The sequence below is a fragment of the Stylophora pistillata genome, chromosome 4 (genome assembly GCF_964205215.1).
Source record: "Stylophora pistillata chromosome 4, jaStyPist1.2, whole genome shotgun sequence".
NCBI classification, from domain to species: Eukaryota; Metazoa; Cnidaria; class Anthozoa; order Scleractinia; family Pocilloporidae; genus Stylophora; species Stylophora pistillata.
This window is the reverse complement of record NC_142522.1, coordinates 23383374-23403061: the sequence shown is the minus strand read 5'-3', so window position 1 is coordinate 23403061 and position 19688 is coordinate 23383374. Positions and strand designations below refer to the sequence as shown.

General features: G+C 38.3%; 1 long non-coding RNA gene and 1 pseudogene across 1 annotated transcript; both read left to right on the top strand.

The window, feature by feature from the left end:
• Positions 1-8136: 8136 nt before the first annotated feature.
• Positions 8137-10779, top strand: LOC148732934 (uncharacterized). Its single transcript, XR_016000559.1, has 2 exons — positions 8137-8757; positions 9161-10779. It is a non-coding gene; the product is annotated as an uncharacterized LOC148732934 (long non-coding RNA).
• A 6741-nt stretch (positions 10780-17520) lies between these two features.
• LOC148732933 (uncharacterized) lies at positions 17521-19117 on the top strand (annotated as a pseudogene).
• Positions 19118-19688: the final 571 nt, after the last annotated feature.

Genomic DNA, 19688 nt, shown 5'->3' with positions numbered 1-19688 from the left:
TATCAATTTTTTGCAGCACGAGATAATAAAGAAATTATTTTGTACAATTCCTTTCCGCTTCTAATTAAAGAATTGAGCATATGCCCAAAAGTCGCATTTCCATTTCAATGGTAATGAATTGTTTTTAGTTCGTGCACACAAATATTGCAACGTCTCCTTTTTAGTGGGCACCGTCAATTATGGATAAACCTCATTTCGTTGGATTTTTTTTTTTTTTTTTAACGCAGCGACCATCTTAACGCGCGGGGGCTGACGTAAATGTACTTTGTATTAATTGAAAAACAATAACGGGGAAAGGGCGCTTTAGTCCTTCTTTCATCGTGTGCGTGCATTGGCACAAACGTCCTTCAATCTATCTCTATCATCTTATATAGTAACAAATTTTACGTGCGTCTGCTCGCTGTTCGTAGCACAAATTGGATTGACGCCTACGCGATAAATAAAAACTAAAAAAAAACTCAAAACAACACTAAAAGTATTGTGGATTACAATAATAATTATCGACGTACTCAGGTGCTGTTGTAGACTGCACTTTTCCCATTCGATGTGGAAGGGCTCCTTTATGTTAATTCAAAACTTCTCGAAGCAAGAGAATCCACCATAAAAGTCGTATCTTATACGCGTCTATATGTTCAGGGGAAAAGAATGCTTATGCACAAAGTTTAAGCCGGCCATCTTAATTTGTTCAAAACCGTTAAAGGGTCTTTCCTTTTGAATGCTGTACAGGCGTTGCAGAAGATGCAAGAAAAGAGGTGTGAGATCAAACAGTTTTTCGAGGAGTTACCCAGAGTGCCACTTGGTAAGCCCCTGCACGAGGTTTATTTCTTCTCTGCTTAGGATTCCCAGCAACGAATTTCCAGGCTTTCCTGGATTTGAATACATGCTTGAACAACAAGATTAGTAGACCCTTACAGGATGACTGCTCGAGATTCCTTTAGGATAGGCCAATTCTGCCCCTTGGTGGACCTGGGAAAGAGAGGAAGTTCATGGTTTATTTCTTCTCTGATTTAAATGCATGCTTGAACAGCAAGATTGGTAGACCCTTACAGGATGGCTGCTCGAAACACCTTTAGGAAAGGCCAGTCGCACGCTTTGGTGGACCTGGTAACGTGGTAAAATGCAACGAGAGCGAGTTCAACCACTTATCAAAGGTTGAAATCTCTATTTTCTCAAGTATATACTGAAACAGTAAATAGCGTCGTAAGATCGCTCTGATCGGCCTGCACTCAAAATCCGAGCATCCTTTGCTATGCACCTCCGAGCAACTCACCCATTATTGGCACACAAAAATTATGATAACCGTTACTGGAATAAAAGAGTTAAAAAAGAATCACTAACATAGTATATACTAGAGCAGACATTGTCTAAAGATTTTTAAATGTAAATATTTTCATAATCTCATTGTTCCTTGATATTCTGGGACATGTGGTTCGCAAGCTGAAGAAGGTGGAAATGTGACAACAAAAAGTACTCAGGGCGCTTTAACATCAAAATTATTTCATACAGGCGAATGATAAATTACACATATATGCATAGCTAGGATAACGCCTAAATAAAGATATTGATGGCACAAAATCCATCTCAAATATATCTACTATTTTCAATATTTCAGTACAATAGGGGAAGACGTGCACGAAGGGAGACATGGGTTTTTAGAATTGTTACGATACAAAATTCACCTGCATAAGACCTCTTCCAGATAGTGGAAAGACGAGATATGGCCACCGCCCTAGATCCGAAGTGCACTGATCGGATTACTGGCCCTCCTTCCGGCAGATGGACCAAAGAATTAACAACATAACTGCACATCAAATGATTGTCCACCGACTTAACTTCGTTGACTCAGTCACTATGGGGTTGACACCCAAGAAATCGAATCCTGCTGGAAAATTTTAAAACTGGACCAGTCAACACGCTGGAGGATAAGGAGGGAAGAACGGGAGCCCCTCAGAAATCAATGCAGCCTTTTTGGCCGTTTTAGCCAATCAGTATCTAGTTCAAAATCCGGTTTTGTAAATAAGCTACGGGTTTTACTTTCAGGTTTTGAGAGAAAGTTAGATAAACAATTAAGCTCTGTCCATGACTATGTTGAAAAGTGTTTCATAGGTTAGGTCTATTGACCACACTGGTCCAGAAAGATTTTCTGACGAAAAGACGCACTTTTAAAATGTGCCACTTTACCTTGAATTTTAACTCACTTTTAAAACAGATCTTTTCGAATTCCCCGATGTTGATTTCTCTTGTAACATTTTTTTGACGGGATGATAAGGGCTTTACTACACGCATCATCTAGCTGCAATGCGTTTTTTGCCGTAGGTGACTATTATAATAAAGGGGAAAAAAGATAGTTTATTCATTTTCATGGATAGAGGCAAAGCCTTTGTTGGATTCAGAGAGCAAAATGACGTTTTCAAAGCACCTACAAAAGTCACTGTGGTGATGGTTTGCCTTTATTTTGGAAGTGTTTAACGCCGAACAATTCAGAGTGTTCAAAAATAAAATGTGATTGAAAGTTTAAGAGATTGGTGATTCAATCGTAATTGAAGGAGCAAAAGTAGTAGCATTTTAAAACTAGAGTGCGATTTAATGTTGTTGTATCGATAGATGACGCTGTTGTGAGTAGGAAAAAGGGTGCGGCGATGTCCAGTTTTTTTTACTGCTTCATATGCATGTCTAAGTTTTCCGTTCTTTATTTACCCCTTAAAGATTTACAGTAAAAGTTCAATAATATCTCAATGCAGGTTGTTGCAGAAAAAGCAGGAACGCGCGCAAGCGAAAAAAAGGGCGTCCTGATATTTGGGGAAGAGAATCGCCTAAACAAAAACGGCAGCATGGGAAAATTGATTTTCAATATTCTCCACTCTTACTTCATATCCTCTCTATGAATCCTGTGTCTGAATCTCCTTAAAAAACTTATGAAGTAAACACCGTTGGTATCGAGGTTTTTTTCCAAACCCCATCGCACTCCATAAGACTCTACTCTCCACCAGTCTTTCTCGTCAGTTCTGTAACCGAGCTCGATAAACGAGCTTTGTCGAGCTCGATTAGTTATCGAGCTCGATAAGTTATCAAGCTCGATAAGTTATCGAGTACGATTAGTAATCGTACTCGATTAGTAATCGTACTCGACTTGTAGTTATCGAGCTCGATTATGAAACGTGGTTTGCTTATCGAGCAGGAATGGTAATCGAGTACGACAAATGCATATCGGGCTCGGTTGCCCAGGAACAAAATGTGATCCGTAGATTCTATGCCTTTCAGTGGGGAAAAGATGACGTCTGCTGTATGATCTTTAGGTCAACTAAGTTTTAAGAAAAGAATAGGGGTCTCATTCGTATATAAATGTAGCAAATTGTACAATTTTAAACTTAAGTCGACTTGACGTCATGTGTTGTGAAGGCCGCATAAGTTGTCGCTTAATAGCTTAATAGCTAAATAAAAGTAAGTCAGTGTTATGTTTGTGTTTCATCTTCAAGAACCGATTTTGTAGTACACTGGAATGAGTGGCAAGGTGATTTTTACTGCTGGTCGTCAACAGGCGACTAACCTGGGCGTCCCGGCAGTGATCTTGGCAGGTGCTAAAGAAATAGAGCAATCATTCCAGGTTCAATATATGCGGGCTTGCAAATCATAAGTAGATCTCTCTATCGAAGCAACAGACAATATGAGTGGATTTTGCATTTTTGTTGTCAGTAAATTCTTGAGAACTTTTAAGCGACCCTAAAAAGTCAAATGAACCAAAATTTAGACATCTTTTTATTTGAGTCTAATGTGTTGAATAAGTATGAAATAAAGACTTTGTGAATTTTAAAACGAATTGGTCGAGGCATTGCGGAGATATTTGAATGTGAAATCACTCTTCTCTTTTTAGCCTTCATCATTGTAGAACGGTCGGGAAAATTGACGGAAAATTGTCGGAAACAAAACGTGTGACGCCATTGTTGGCGAGGAAAATGGTTTTGTCAGTAAACCTCAGAGAAAACCAGGGATTTTTGTGTGGCAATTTATTGCACAAACAACTCAAAACCCTGCGTTAGCTCGTTTACGTTTTCCCAGGATCCAAAACTCGAAGAATATGGATTATAAAAATGAAAAGAGAATGTTTGACGAGGAATTCGCGAGTTTAAGAACACCGTCTTTAACGAAGACAGCTTCCGAAAAAAATCTCGCTGCAACGAGTTTGTTGGGTCCTACTTAAAAATTTAAACCTCGTCGCCTTTAACTCAAGAGAGACGAAGTACCAACAAACTTTAACTTCAATATGGAATGCTGTGAGCCGAAAAGAGACGAAAAGCAAAGGAAGGATGTCCTTCGAGTTTGATAAACGGAACTAGCCGATGTGCCCTACGTTCAGCTTTGTTTGTCTAATTATACGTATCAGTAGTTTAAAATATCTGTATAATTTCTGTCATCGTGAACTTGGCTTGAGACTGATGTTATCCTCGCAAGAGTCAGCTTCAGTCATAAATAGTTTTTCTCCCATGTGTTTCGTTGGAGAGTAAGAGAGAAACTAATGGATCAAAATATTAAATATCAATATTTTTGCGTTATGCTAAGCTGTTTTACCTGTTAATTCTCGATACAGGGTTAACACGTGGCTGCAGGAGGGTTTCGTGCCAAACATGCTGTGTTCCAAGATAATGTAATTATCAATTTCTTTTTTTCTTTCCCACATTCCTCTTGTTGTAATCACAGGCTCCAGGCAATCAAAGAACTAGAAACAGTCATCAGCAGCAAGTATTTGTTAAAGGACATTCCCAAGTCATCTTCTTCCCAACTGATATCCCTAGTGGAACTTTCACACAAAGTGGACATTCATGTCTACTTTGCTCCAAAACACGCATATTAATTCTACCAGGGAATGAAAGCGAGTAAGCCTGTTACATACCACTGATTACATCGACTGTGAATTCAAAGAAGCTGCATATTTTGGGCACCAATGAATATGTTTGAAAACAACATGAACCATGAAGTACGATGATATGGAGTCTTGCAGCAGTAAAACTGCACCATTTTACTTGTTTTATCAAAACCCAAAACAAGCTCATGTCTTTTGTAACATTACAAGCTATGGTCCATTGAATACCTGATTGTCAGCGGTTAGCGGACAAGATGGCTGCTTATTTCTTCGCTCTTGAGGAAATTGTACTCAATTTGGGTCTAGTGCTCTGTAGCGTGTGATGTACTGTATCTGTTTAATATTGTGAGTATCTACCAGTATGCCGGCTATTAATTGCGACCAATTTACCAAAATTTAGACGAGAAACCCAATCCACTTAACTCGACAATTTCCGAGTTAAAAAAATCAGTTAAAGAGGCGATGAGTTTTCTCGAATTTGTGAATGCGAAGTATGACGAATTGCTAGAGATGATGAAGAGCTCAAAGGAGGAAAGAAAGGCTTTGAAAGATGAGAATAAGACTTTGCACGATGAGAATAAGATCTTGAAGGCAACAATTCGCGGCATTGAAATTTCACTGCCATCAATTACAAGAGCGAACAATGATCTGGCGCAGTACACTCGTAGAGAGTGTGTAGAAATCCGAGAAATCCCTGTTGCTGCTACTCAATCAGAAGAGCAAACTAATAATGTTGTGACCGATGTCGGTAAACTACTGGGAATGGATATTACCCAAAATGACATTTCAATAAGCCATCGAATGCCTCAAAGTGTTGTCTATGTAACTTTAAAATGGAAATAATACTGTTTTGCAATGTATGAATTTTAGTCTCTTTAATATACTGGTAGTTTATCTTAGTGTGCGTTTCTGTGTTTCTTTGTTTTTGTGTCCCTGACCTAAACATTTATGCATCTTTTCTTTTAACTGGCTGCCTGGCATTTTTAACTCTTAGGTTATTTCGGGCAGTCAGCGCCCCTATCATTGTCTGTACTATTACTATAAATTTTTCTTTCTTGTATATTTTGGGGTGAAAAAAATTAAGTTATTGTTGTTGTTGTTGGTGAAGTGTCACATAACTATTCTATAAATCGTGCGATCTGATTGGTTCCGTGAGCGGGAAGTATTCTCCCATCGGCCCACAGTGGGCGGTAACCGTTTCGCTTGAGTCACTTTGCAGAACATCCCAAGCTACGTTATACTTTTTCACAAATATACCTCATTTTCCCGATTGGCCAAAATTTTAAGCGAAGACTTCGGTCACAACCTTTTGGCGATAAATAAAATAATTATGTCTTCTCCCTCGCTCTCAAATCGCTTTGATTTTTCCGAAAAAATTAATTTAGAAATAAATCTTTTGATACTAAAAGGATTGAAACGCGGCCTACAAACAATTTATCTAATAATCCTTCACAAAAAGTAACTAAGAAAGTTAAAACGGGAGGTAGTTGCAGTTAAGAATAACGTTAACCAATGTGACTCTCATTCCTTAAAATATGAATTCTTCAACACAATTTGCTCGTGTGTGAATCGTTGAGCGAAGTTTTGAGGTCTTCTACTAATATACTGTCGCCTTTGCAAGTCCCGTGAATTTGGACGTCTCTACCGTAAATTTCACGACGAAAACCGAAAAAATTCTATGAAAAAAGTCGCATAATACCCTTATGTCTGGCCGGAAAGAACCTCATCGACTTCAGCTTTTCGGTGAAAGAAAGACAAGATTTACACACACCATTTCAGAAAACAAACAAGCAAACTGACAACTCCAATACACACGTTTGCATTCACTTTCAATTTGACTTTACGTGACATTTCAAAACGGAACAGAGGTAAATCTTCGAAGATTAATCGTCGCTGGAAATAAACAATAATTTCCGTAGGATCTCTGAGTGTTTTGTTTGTTTGTTTTTTTTTTACGAGAAGATCGTCGCATGGTCATTTAATCATGTGTTTGTCATACCAGTGCTGCTGTTTATTCAAAAGCGTACATGCTTTTTTTTCTTCTTCATTTGACAGGTGTCACATCGTGACAGTACCTTATCAAAAAATGTTTCAAAGTTTGCTCGGAAGACTTTTACGTTATATTTACAAATAAATATGTTTCGGTGAAAGCTTTCTCTTTAATTGGAATAACGCTGTTTTCTTTATCATCCACTCGCTAAGTTGGAGGATTTTCCCGTTACTGAACTCGGAATTGTAGCCCTAAATCATCCGGATTCTTTTGGCAATCATTTTGTTATGTGTCAGAAAAAAAATAACCAAAAACCCTACAAGAAAATTTAAACAGCAGGAGTATAAAGGATCTGAACTGATCTGATTTCTAAAGTACAAAAAAGAAGAGACTGTTGTGAAGAAAATCAAAGAACCTTGCAAATATGTTAATTTTAAAAATCTGAGTGCCTTAAATTTCAGGATAAAAAATAACACAACTATAATAATGGAGTCCTCGATAAAACTTGAGGAACACATTTTCATTGTTATTTAAGCCCAAAGTTTGAAACAACATCCTAGCCTTAAGTACATGTAAATGTCATATACTGACTATCGATCCTGCCTCCAACGAAAGAAATGTAAAAATTAAAACTATACGCCTTATTCATAAAGGGCGGACGCGCAGCTGAGACCTTAGCCAAGTTCACCTAAACGAGGCTTACTGAGGCATCGCAAGAAACATGGCGTCGAAGATGAACATTCACTGTTGCGTACCATTGTGCACACAAAGAGGGCGTGTGGGACCAAAAGGAGAACAAATTGGATTCTTTAAGTTTCCAGACGAAGATAAAATGAAGAAACGATGGATACATGCTATACGTAGAGATATTGGTAGATTTTTTCGCATCTCCGGGCATCAAAAGTGTGTTCGCTACATTTCAAGCTTAGTGACATATCAAAGGGTTTGGTGGACGAATGTCTCTGAAGACAAGTGCAGTTCCGTCGAAATTTACCTAATCATTCTAAGCAACATATGGCAATCTGCGGTCTTTCCTTGCACTTAGGTGGCACCGAAAGCCGTAAAAATCTTGAACAAAAGCTCATCTTTCAAACCGGCAGTCTAAATCCCACAAGGATCAACGAACGCTTTTCATTCCACTAATTTATTCATGTTTTTCTCGTTGCCATGCTCCCACCAATAACGTAGCTCCATTTTCTGCCTTCAAAAGCACACACAACCCACAATTCCTCTATTCACTCCGACGAAGGGCTAACGCTCGAAACGTCAGCTTTTGTAATCATTACGTTGGCCAATTTACCATTTCAACTTTGTTGATATATCCAAATTATTCCGTCGACACTTGCTTGGAAACAAACTTCACCACGGAAGTGACTGCTAAAAAAGAAAAAAGACTAGGAGCTATTTACAGTAGTATATATATATATTAATTAGTTAGCTAACAGAAAATCTATATTTAACTAATTACGGGATTTGTAATAAAAATATATAAAATTTAAGAGGAGCAGAATAGATTTGTATAACTATTGAGATGGTCATGTATTATTGTCATGTAGTTATATTTTAAGCCTTCGATTGATTGATGTTTATCCTCTCCTGACGATATGGATGGATACAATATCTTAAAATGTTTTCTCTTGTTAATTGGTAGGGCTTATGACCTCCTTTGAGAGTTGTTACACCCCAACTCCAAAGGCTGTCGAAGTTGAGCATGTTTTTGATGTGAAGGAGTGGATGTCACCCATTTCAAGTGTGCTCCAGAACATCTCAAATCCTCATGCTTTTAAATTTACAAAAGCTCCTTCAGGAAAAGTCTTTATGCAGTACAAGAACTGGGGGAGTGACAAAAAGGAAAACTGGAAACCGGTAAAGCCTGATCCACTGAGAACAGTGGTTAACTGTACTGAAAGTAAGTGGAAATATCTGCTGTACAATGTAGAATAAATTAAAACAAAAAATCACAACAATACTTTCCATTAATAATTATACTCTGTTAATACACTGAAGATGATCTGTTTTGCTCAGTTGGAGTGTGATGATCTTACATTTCAATTCTTAGCATTATACAAGACGAATATTGATAAAAATAACAATAATATTAGTAAAAATACCAAGTTACTATTAAAAAAATCACAAACTGATCTCTGTTACAGCTTGATGGTATACAGCTGTAAGTTACTAATTAGAAGCTTATTTATTGTTGAGGTCATTTCATTCTCTACTGTCTGATTCATGTCCTTCAAATATGAAATTTCTGGAATAAGTGTTTTTGCTACAGTTTTTTTAAACCTGCTTTTCATTATTTATGTCAGGCTGATGCAGAAATAAATGTTGATGTCCCCCCAGATTATGTTACTCCAGATACAAAGAAGCTGTAACTTCAACAGCTCAGGTCAGAAATTGGAAGAAGATTGTTAAAATACAAGATTTTCAGTTATAATCGATTCACACTTGTGAATGGAAATTTCCATAAATCTTCCAGCAGAATGGTAAAATATAAGATTTTCAGTTATAATCAATTCACACTTGTGCACGAAAATTTCCTTAGATCTTCTAGTAGAACAGTAAAATGTAAGATCTTCAGCTATTAAATTGATTCCCGCTTGTGCATGGAAATTTCCATAGATCTTCCAGTAGTATGGAAATTGTAAGATCTTCAGTCATGGTTGATCCACACAATGTACATGGAAATTTCCATGGACCTTCCACTGATTAAGATGGTATAATGTAAGATGTTCAGCTATAATCGATCTAGACATGTGTATGGAAATTTCCATAGATCTTCCATTTACATGGCAAAATTTAGGATGTTCAGCTATGATCGATCCACACAATGTGCATGGAAATTTCCATGGGTGACTTTCCATTAACATGGTATAATGTAAGATATTCAGCTATAATCGATCTAGACATGTGCATGGAAATTTCCATAGACCTTCTATTAAGATGGTACGATGTAAGATGTTCAGCTCTAATCGATCTAGACATGTGCATAGAAATTTCCCTAGACCCTCCATTAACATGGTATAATGTAAGATATTCAACTAATCAATCTAGACATGTGCATGGAAATTTCCATAGATCTTCCATTTACATGGCAAAATTTAAGATGTTCAGCTATGATCGATCCACACTATGTGCAAGGAAATTTCCATGGACCTTCCATTAAGATATGGTATAATGTAAGATGTTCAGCTATAATTGATCTAGACATGTGCATGGAAATTTCCATAGACCTTTCATTAACATAGTGTAATATAAGATATTCAGCTAGAATTGATCTAGATATGTGCATGGAAATTTCCATAGAACTTCCATTAACACGGTATAATGTAAGATGCTCTGCTCTAATTTATCTAGACATGTGCATGGAAATTTCCATAGACCTTCCATTGACATGGTTTAATGTAAGATATTCAGCTATGATCGATCTAGACATGTGCATGGAATTTTCCATAGACCTTCCATTAACATGGTATAATGTAAGATGTTCAGCTCAAATCGATCTAGACATTTAAGTAATTTAAGATGTACGGTTATTATTGATCCTGATATGTATATGGAAATTTCCATAGATCTTCCATTGACATGGTAAAAGTTTAGATGTTCATGCTCAGTAACTTTATAATTGATCCAGAAATGTGCATGGAAATTTCGAAAGATTTGCTTAAGTGACATGGTATAATGTAACATGATTTTTTAAGTCCTTTTGGATTATCATCTCTATTGGAATGTCTGCTTATACATTTGTAAAAAAGACTGAAAAATCGCTGTCAGATATGCCATATCCTATTTTGTATATTTAAAGCACGTATTGTATAAATTTCAGTAAATAGTTCTCAAAAGAAATTCTGTCTTTGTTGTAAAAGTTGTTGTAATCAATTCAGCTGTGGAGTGGCTTTTATAGACTATTAAACTTTTTTTTCTTCAATGTAGTTGAGTGTCCTGGTCAGAAAGATACATTGTAGAGTACATGTTACCCAACATATACTGAAATGGCAAGGAAGCATCTCTTTCATTGTGGTTTTTACTAAATTTTCTTTACTTCAGAAAATCTGCACTTAAAAATTGTTTTAAGCTTAATTGCCATTTTTATAAAAGAATTGCTTATCAATTCTATACTTTTTCCGCACTGGTTTCGAAACTTACAAGCATCATTGATAAAAATGTAAGCTTGAAGTGCATTTCGTCATTGTGAAATGCGCTAGTTAAGGTTAAGCACTACATTACATTTTCTTACCCGGTCCAACGTAACGATGCACAGAGCGCATGTGAGTTTCCATTGTCTGTTGGCGTGAGAGAACACGTTTACAAGCCGTACATTCATACTTCTCTTGGCCGTTAAGTTTAACTACTTTGTAAATTTGATGTTCATTCCCATCCATGGTTCATACTAGCAGGCGTTAACACTAACTTCAAAAGTCATTTAACGCTACTTCGACCGCCGTTCACAAGATAGCGACCATGGCGCTGAATGGATCACATGATCACTAGTCCCAGTCTTTCATGAGCAAAATCTTCACATGACCGACACATGACCAAATATAATCCAATAAGGTAAAGTTTCCAGGTTTGCCGCTCATTTCAACGTTCTATTCCGCTCTACAACGACCATTAGTCGAAAGTTTTGTGCGTTGTAGTTGAGTCTTGCTGTTGTCTTCTCTGATCTAAACGTTTTGAAGCGTTCGCAGCATTATGTGGGTTCTGGTCGAATGGATCGAAGAAGGTCATAGCATAAGCGTCTTAAAAGACAAAGACACAATACGTTATGGAAAAGAAATCGCAACACTAATAGGATATGTCGTGGATGTCGCCATAAGAAGTAAAAGAGGACACTCAGATTTTCCGGCAAGGCGAAAGTCATTTCTGTTCATAGTAAGTATTACACTTTTATTTCGTTAATCATTGTCAAGTCTATCATTTCTACTTCTGAGATACAATGAATATAGGAAGTTCATGTATTTTGAACTGCGGTATTAGATACGTATGATGCACGATCCTCGCGGTCGATAGCGCTATTTATGCAATAGCGAAAATCAGACCTGAAAAAAATGAGGCCTGTACGGGACTCGAACCACTGACCTCTGCGATACTAGTGCAGCGCTCTACCAATTGAGCTAACAAGCCAACTGGGAGCAGGTCGTTAAGATGATTCGTAATAAACCCGTGAAAGTGATAAATGAGATACAATGAATATATGAAGTTCATATATTTTGAACTGCGGTATTAGATACGTATGATGCACGATCCTCGCAGTAGATAGCACTATTTATGCAATAGGGAGGATCGTGCATCATACGTATCTAATACCGCAGTTCAAAATATATGAACTTCATATATTCATTGTATCTCATTTATCACTTTCACGGGTTTATTACGAATCAACTTAACTACCTGCTCCCAGTTGGCTTGTTAGCTCAATTGGTAGAGCGCTGCACTAGTATCGCAGAGGTCAGTGGTTCGAGTACCGTACAGGCCTCATTTTTTTCAGGTCTGATTTTCGCTATTGCATAAATAGCGCTATCTACTGCGAGGATCGTGCATCATACATTTCTACTTGTATCGATTGATTGCAGAACATATGAATACATATTATGTAAGAATTTTAAGCTTAGTTTTAAAAGTAGCTTTTCTAAGTTTCATTAGTTTAAACTGAATATAATGGTAATAAATGGTTCTTATTTGTTTCATTTTAAAGGTACGCAAAGGTAAAGCTACAAAGCAAGAACTTAGTTTCTTTGTTCCAGGTAATATTGAGTTAAAGGTTCTTCACAACTTTTGCCCATGTGACAAAGCGAAGCGCCATTTTGCGGGGTGACGACGTTACAGCGGACCAATCCTTTTCCATCGCCCTAGAAAAAAGCATTGCTGCTTTAGAGTACACTTTAAAGCTTTTATTAACCCATAGTCTTTTTGTATGCCTAAATCATTCGTGAAAATTCACATCACTTGTGGTTTATTTGTATGACAAAGATCCAATGTAAAACCTCTGCAAAATATATAGGAATTGTCTCGGAAGATATGGAAAGCATGAGAGACACCAGTGTTGCAAGTTTATATCAGAAGACACTGTTTATATTTAACAGTTATTCGCTGAGGGCAAGGTGAATATCGTCGAATAATCCCCGAGACGAAGTCGAGGGGATTTTTCGACACTATTCACCGAACCTTAGATGAATAATTGTTTTAGTATAATTTTAGAGCTGAACAACAGAGAAATTTCAAAGGTCATAAAATTTTAGTGAATGAAAGCATGATCCACTGGAAAATAACGATTTTGGCAAAAATGTATATTTCGATCGAAACTTTTTAAATCGCATCAGCCATGAATGATTTCTGATAATTGATAAATGTGAATCCTAAGTTGTCAATTTATTAATCCCTTCAGTGATCTTTTACTGTTTGTTTTGTATTCCAAGTAATTTTATCTATACATGTACAATCTATAGTAACAACAAAAAGTATTGATAATTATAATATTTATTTGAGTTGTAAATAATAAATTCAATTCAATTCCTATCATATGGTGTTGATATTTTTTATGCAGTTAAGTGCTATTTAATGGAGTTAACAACGTGGAGCACAAGTGCTACCCGGCGCGGTCAGCGGTCTGGCATGCACCTGGATTCCTTGTGTCCTTGGTCCACAGGGTATTGTTCAGTTTTGTTAGCGTTTTAGTCAGCGTTTTTCTGAGCGTTAGCATTTTTCCCTGTTTTTCTCCTTCTGCGTGGGGGCTCATGGCTGGGTCGGCTGGATTTGCCAGCCATGGGAGCGGTCTTCATCTAGGAGCTGGCTGCCAAAAGTGGAAGGTCCTGGATGTCTCAGGCACCCTACCTCCACTTTGTGGGGCAGTTGTTAAAGTGTCTATACTCTATTTTTCCTATTTTCCTAAGAAATTCCTAGGAATTTCCTAGGAATTTCCTTAAGGACCTAATCTTGGTGAGACAAAAGTGAAATGTGTATCCTGAGAAATTCCTAGGAATTTCCTAGGACTTTTTTCCAGATTTTAATTTATTTTCACTCCTAGGAATTTCCTAGGAAATTTCTTGGAATTCTTTGAATTTTTCGTCCCAATTTACTGTGAAATTTCACACGTTATTCCTAGGAATTTCCAAGGAATATTCTTACGAAATAGATAGGAAAATCTTAAGATTTCCTAGGAATTTCCTAGATCTTTTCGCAAGGGTAGGATACATGTCAGAGTTCACATACTGTTACACAGCTGTAAGATATTATGAGTAATAAAATAACACATTTTACATAAAATTTGTGGCAGAACATCAAGTCAACAAAAAATATTCTGTCAAATGGAATTCTAATAAAATGAATCTCTTAGGTCTTTTTTAAGTGGTTAGTGTTTAAAGCTAGTTTAAGCTATGAATAAACTTGTAATAGGCTATCTTCTACATACATCTCAATGCCTGCCTAGAGGTTCAAAATATAACTACTTGCCGTAATTTTAATTGCAGAAGTAGCAAAGAATAATGACGATGCACAAAGGGTTTTGAGACGCAAATCCAACAACTGAGACAGTCCAGCAGACATAAAACGCACAGAAGGTTATCAATAGGCATTGCGAAAAAGAGAAAGATTGCCTAGAGCATACAACAAAAAAAGTGAAAAATACTGGGATTCTGAAATTAAAGAATGATTAGAACAAAAATCATACGCTTGTCAACATTATGACAACCATATTCTCGTTTTCTCTGATTGGTAGCACGCCAGAATTTTCCAGATCTTTGGAAAGTAAGTCTTGCAAGTGAGAGATGGAATAAATGTACTTTACAATTATCACTTGTCAATGCAGAGCTTAAGTTTGAATTCTGAAATAAAATATTCCAGACTCGGCAGTTTTCAGCTCAACTGAATTGTAATTTTGGGAAGGTGGTATACTCAAAAGCGAAGTTTGTCTCATTCATCCCCTCATCCCAATTCTGCTTGTTTTTGCAGACTGGTAACTAGAGGGCCTGTGGTCACATGCACAAACCAAGCGTGTCCCATCTCTACTTTTCATTTATCTTGTTTGAAAATTACAAAAGTACCTAACAAGTGGTTTTGTCCCCTGTGTCTAAAAACGCCAGCAGCCAAAACTGAAAAATCAAAATGCAAACAGATGAGAGATATTTTGTATGAAGCTCTTAAATTAGATTCAAATTAGATTCTGTTTCGTCATTGGTCATTGGTCGCTACGGAGTCACGTGAGAAGGCGCACGAGCCTGGGAAGATCAGTTGTGTACGATCCTTTTGGGAAGGTCGGAGGGTGTTTGCTCAACACTGAGAAAACTAGATGACTACCGAAAATATGAGTGAAAGGGACCCCCTTTCACCGGTAGAGGAAGAAAATTTACTTTCCGAAGAAAACGAGACAGCGAATTCTTCGCACCGGGGTACAGACAAAGTGCTTGCTGATGTATTGTCGGCCATGACCCAAATAAGTTCCACTATGTTGTCCATGGAAAACGCAATGAAACGGTTAGCTGGCGCACCAGAAGACCATGCGACACCATCAAAATGGAGGAGAACATCTCCTACAACTAATACCATGAGTGATAGTGGAGATTCAGACCCTGAGAAGTCAGATTCTGAGAAAGTTAATTTCCCGCCAAAACTGGGCAGCTCTGACGCATTCCTCAATGAAATTGCTCAAGACTTTGAGTCGGACGAGCAAACTGACCGAAAATTCGCTCAGAAATTGGCGGATATTGTCAATAAGCGATGGGGTTCTAAGTTAGAGGAAGCCAAATTAAAACAAAAATTAGCGAAATACAATCGACCCGATGATTGCGAGAAATTAACTGTGCCAAAGGTCAATCCCGAGATCTGGAATAAGCTGAAGCACGTGACCAGGAGCGCAGATTTACACCTTGCCAACATGCAGAAAGTACTTATCAAAGTCGGTAGTGTAATCGCTAAATCGACTGACACACTGTTGGCTATCCGTACATATCCTGAGAAGACTTCAGTGCCGGCTCTCACTGAGAAATTGGGAAATCAATCAGGTATAATGCTACGCTCTGGCATTGTTAGGCCATGTAAACATTGACCTATCATACCGTCGACGCGACGCCATCAAACCAAACTTAAATAACGAATATTCCTCGTTGTGTGGCTCTGAAGTACCCATCACGGGTTTATTGTTTGGAGATGAGCTCCAGTCTCAGCTTAACAATATCAAAGCAACTAACAAAATTGGCCATGCGACTACTGCAAAGCCGCCATATTATCGCAACCAAAGCGATGGCTGAAAGGCGAAATCTCGCTCAAATGGAAAGCTTTTTTTAGGGAAGAGGGGCCGGTTCTACCGACCACACAACCATAGTTCCTACAAACCACGGGAAACCGAGAAGAAATCCAGCCAGTGAAATGCTCTGATATCCCAACGGACAATGTAAATATGTTACAGTTCCTTGAGCACAAGGTGCACTGCTTTAAAGCAGGGGGGCTGGGAGAATATTATTATTAGTGGCAGGCCTTAACCTCAGACCCTGAGATATTGCAAACGATACTAGGCCAGCCAATCGAATTTACCAAGACTCCATATCAAAGAGTAGTCCCCAAGGAGAAGAAAATCCTTGATTTGGACAAGCACCTTGTCATTAATACTGAAATAGCTGAGCTCCTTGCTAAGGGTGTTATTACCCCAAGTAGTCACGAAAAAGGGGAATATATCTCTCCTATTTTCACTAGGGCCAAAAAGGATGGTTCTTTCAGAGTAATTTTAAATCTCAAGTGTTTAAACACTCATGTAAAATACCACCATTTTGAAATGGACTCACTTAATACTGTTTTACAAATGGTAAAACCTGGGTGCTTTGTGGCATCCATAGATTTAAAGGATGGTTATTATTATGTGCCTATTGCCACTGCAGACCAAAAATACCTGAGGTTTCAGTGGCGTGGAAAACTGTATAAATATGTTTGCTTTCCAAATGGATTGGCATTTTGCCCGAGGAAGTTTACTAAATTATTAAAACCAGGATATTCACATTTGAGACAGCTGGGACACCTTTCAGCAAGTCATATCGATGACTCATATCTCCAGGGTGATGACTATGATGACTGTGAAAGAAATGTTTGGGATACTGTCAGATTATTTGATTCCCTTGGGTTTACTGTCCACCCTGAAAAATCGTCCTTTGTTCCACAACATCGTATCACCTTCATGGGGTTTATCATTGACTCAATCACAATGAAAGTTTATCCAACCTCTGAGAAGACCGAAAAGATCATTCATACCTGTCAAGGGCTGTTGGAGTGTCCGCACCCTACAGTAAGAGAGGTGGCATCAACCCTTGGGTTCCTCATATCAAATTTTCCAGCAGCAAGGCTAGGGCCTTTACATTTTGGGTCACTGGACATGGACAAAACTGAGGCCTCGGGCCTAAAACAAGGGCAACTTTGATGCATTTATGCAACTGTCTGAGTTGTCTCGCAGTGATTTGCAGTGGTGGATAAACTCAGCAAGGTCATTATACAATCCTATAAGCCCTCCTCAGCCAGAGGCCACTTTTATACACAGTTGCAAGTAAAGAGGGCTGGGGAGGAGTACTCAATAATGCAAAGATTGGGGGACCTTAGACTTCAGAAGAGGCTTCTAATCACATAAATTATCTTGAAATGCTTACAGTGTTGTTTTCTCTTAAGGCATTTGATAACGAGTTATCAGGAAAGCATGTACTTGTGCGAATTGATAATATGACTGCTGTGTCAGATTTAGGTAAAATGGGCACAAGCCATTCCATAAAGCGAAATGATTTAACCCGTACGTTCTGGGAGTGGTGCCTTGACAATAACATGTGGTTAACCACAAGTCATATCCCAGGGAAAGACAATACTCTAGCTGATGCAGAGTCCAGGAAATCTAGAAAAGAAACTGAATGGACATTAGACAGAAAACTTTTTCACGCAGCCGTTAAGAAACTTCATGTTGAGCCTCAGATTGACCTATTTGCATCTAGGCTTAATTAACAGCTAAGGCCATTTGTTGCCTACCAACCAGACCCTGAAGAAATGGCTATTAATGCCTTTTCAATTTCTTGGAAACCTTATGTTTTTTACGCCTTTCCTCCTTTTAGTATCATCCCAAAAGTGTTACAGAAAATTCAAGCAGAGGAGACCACAGGACTGTTAGTTGTGCCATGCTGGCCAACTCAGCCATGGTGGCCATTGGTGATGAGACTGCTGGTTCAGGAACCCCTTGTGTTCCCCAAGAAGAAACACACCTTGTTTCTACCTCAACAGCCAGACTTGGTGCATCCACTTCATCAGAAGCTCACACTTCTGATATGCCACTTGTCAGGAAATCACTTGAAGGCAGAGGGCTTTCGGAATCAGCTACCTCACTCATCCTACAGTCCTGGAGAAAGAGCACCAAACAACAATATAAACCATTCATCACTAAATGGGAACAGTACTGTTGTCAAAGGAAGATTAATCCCTTTTCAGCAACTATAGAACATGGGATTAATTTCTTGGCAGAACTTTACCACACAGGGATTGGATACAGTGCCCTCAACACTGCACGGTGTGCTTTGTCTACTGTTTGTTTTACATCAGAGCATTACACTTTTGGACAGCATCCCCTAGTCTGTCGTTTCCTCAAAGGAATTTTTGAGTGCAGATGCTCTCTCAAGGTACCAAGAAACTTGGGATGTCACGGTGGTATTTGACTATCTAGCTAAACTTGGGCCACCTGTGAAACTTAGTTTTAAGAACTTAACTTTGAAAGTGGTTATGTTGATGGCGTTGCTTTCGGGACAGCGTCGCCAGACTCTGCTCACATTATCAATTGATTATATGCAAATAAGTTCTGAAAAGGATGTGTTTTCATTAACTCATTGTTAAAAACTTCCAGACCGGGTAAACATTTAGCTTGTATTGAATTTCAGGCCCATGCACCAGATGTAAGTCTTTGTATTGTAAAGCATCTTCAGCAATATCTGAAGCACACAGATACTCTTCGAGGTAATGTAAAGCAGCTTCTTATTAGTTACTCTAGGCCTTATAAAGCTGTTTCCCCTGATACAATAAGCAGATGGATTAAGGCTGCATTGGTTGATGCTGGAATTGACACTTCGAAGTACAGTGCACACAGCACTCGATTAGCATCTACATCTGCAGCAAAAGCAAACAACATATCTATCGCCACAATTATGAAAAGTGCGGGGTGGTCCCAGGAGTCCACATTTACTAAGTTTTACAACAAACCAGTGGAACCTCGTGAGTTTTTCGGAACTGAGCTCCTTAAAGCTATATGTAGGGACACCTAAGATAGTGTCTTATATTTGTATGTTTTGATGGCTAGGAGAGAATGGTATTAAAGCAGGTTAATATTGCTATAAATCATTATGTTTAAGTTCGCACTCACACTGCTTTAAAATCTCACGTGACACCGAAGCGACTAATGACCAATGACGAAACAGAATACCTAAATTAAACGAGGCTTACCTGTAAGGTGAAGTTTGATTGGGATCTTGTGAGTCATTGGTCGGGAGCAAAGGAGTCATGTGCCCACCCATTTGTTATTAACCCACCCATGATTGGGTGTAAGTGCTCACTTCTGTTAAAGACTGATCTTCCCAGGCTCGTGCGCCTTCTCATATGACTCCTTCGCTCCCGACCAATGACTCACAGAATCCCAATCAAACTTCACCTTACAGGTAAGCCTCGTTCAATTTAGGTATTTTATCTGCACATGCAAACAGAAGCCACTGCGTTCAGATAAACTGTTGAAATGCCTCAACCCATTTTGTCAAGATAGAAAGTTTTTTCATTTGCCCTGCTTATACTTCAAGCGGATGCTGAACAATGCCATGACAACTTGGGAATGTATGGTGTGTA